General features: G+C 36.1%; 1 protein-coding gene across 1 annotated transcript in view; it reads left to right on the top strand.

Annotated features, from left to right (window-relative positions):
- The window catches only part of LOC102677960 (probable G-protein coupled receptor CG31760), a 203,585-nt gene that overhangs the window by 140,837 nt on the left and 60,758 nt on the right, over positions 1–1,990 (top strand). The gene's annotated exons all lie outside the window — the stretch shown is intronic.

Below are 1,990 nucleotides of genomic sequence, written 5' to 3'. Positions count from 1 at the left end.
GGGTTCTCTGAAATCTTGGAAAAGCCAATATTTATGTAAGTCACATGATACTTTTAAAAATCCGACCCAATTCGAAATTTTTTTGAATACGATTATTAATTAAAATTGAATTTTCGAAATATTGGGTTCTCTCTCCATTCATGTATTTGACTCGATTCAAAATTTTCTCGAAATCTCCTCCAATATCAAAAATATATGTGTTCTCGATACGATCGGAGAAAGAACAGAAATTTTTTTACAGATGATAAATTTTCGCGATATATTTCGTGTACACAATGTATTATACCCACTTCGAACACACAAGCACGCCACCTAATAAGATGCGAGGGTTCATTTGGCATACACGTGGAAGTGGCATACTGTGGATGTAGTTACTTGTGCCCTTAATATCCTAAACCATAACGTTGCCGTTGCAGTGATTTGTGACAACGATAAATTCCCCTCCAACTTAAGTCCCGATACGATTTACGACACTGTAGCTTGCGTTATACACAAGGAAGCGATCGCTACCCGTTTATGCTTGGAATTATTTTCGAGTCCGATGGGAGGAGGCGTACGTTCTATCGCGGTGTATTTCGATTTTGACATCGACATCGGTTAACGAACCAATTAGCCGGTTATGAGCCCGTCGATGGGATTAAGAATGGCGTCGAATGTCGATCTGCAATCCCGTCACATCTCGTTTACACAAAAGCGCGATAGAAACTCGTGCATAACATGTTGGAAATGCGTTCAGAATTTTATATTAAGTTGAAAAATATTATGTAATCTCTGTTTTCATTATTCCAAGAATTTTTAAAAAGGGAGAAAAGAGGTTGGATTTTCGTTACATGAGAAACGTAGAGAAAAGATAGAAAAGTGTAATTGGATAATTGGAGAAAAATGGGATTTATATGCAAGAGAATATTGATAGTCGATTATATTCGAGTTATTGATACTTTTTCAATTGTTGAGAAAATCTTTTCATTTTTAAATTTCTTTAAATTCCATTATCTCTTTGCCTTAATTATTCGCATTAGTTACAGAATTAAGGAGGTTATCGCTGTGATCAACAGTTAAGAACGTAATCTAAGTCCAATAGGTCTTTAATCTTCGAACATCCCTTCCATTTATCACCTAATCTAACCTAACCTAACCAAAGTTTCCGCGCATAAACATCGGTTTATACCAAATACACCATTATCCCATTATATTAATCCCATTCATCATTTCGTGAAATAAAACTAAAAAAAAAAAAAAAATTCTTCAATCATACGAAACATCTTTTGTACAAACTCAAATTCCTTCAAATTTCTTCTTCGAAAATTCGAAGAAGATAGACACTCGATGAATAGACAGACGTTAGAAACGTAAGTCGTTTCGTCGTTTTTGTTTCAAAGATCAGCTCGTTCCAAGTTTATCGTCGCTTGCCACCGAAATTGCCAGAGGCTAAGCTCCGCCCACTTTCCAGGAAATGCGTGCGGGCTCGCCACGGTGTAGTAAAAAATCCGCTGACTCGGCGTTCCTCGATGGAGCGAGAGGGGAAAGGTTGGTCAATGATGCGTGCGAGAGGGATGCAAGCATTGAGAATCCGTTACGAGGGACGTTATCTCGGCTCGTGTTGGGACGAAAAGCGTTTTAAAGGGGAAGATCTCTTTTTGCTTTTCAATTCGTGTGGACGGGAATTCGGTGCAGCTATGCGGAATAAAAACATTATATTTCAATGGATCGGCCAGGGATCTTATTAACTGGGAAATGAATTTGATAGATTTGATCGATAAATTAGATGGATATCCAGACTTTGAATTTTTATGTTAACGTAATGTGTTTTTTTTTACGTTACATTTTGCGCATCAACGATATATATATATTTATTTCTCTCGGTTTTATTTGTATGATAATGGAATATTACGAAGAATCAATATTTTTATTATTATATTATCAAAAGGTGGAAAAATATCGAATGGTTTATTTGGTGACAAGATCCAATATGAAGTAATACATGTTATAC

This window comes from Apis dorsata, unplaced genomic scaffold (genome assembly GCF_000469605.1).
Source record: "Apis dorsata unplaced genomic scaffold, Apis dorsata 1.3 scaffold_73, whole genome shotgun sequence".
Taxonomy (NCBI): Eukaryota; Metazoa; Arthropoda; class Insecta; order Hymenoptera; family Apidae; genus Apis; species Apis dorsata.
Note: the sequence above shows the minus strand (reverse complement) of the source record. Positions and strands in the feature narration are given on the sequence as shown.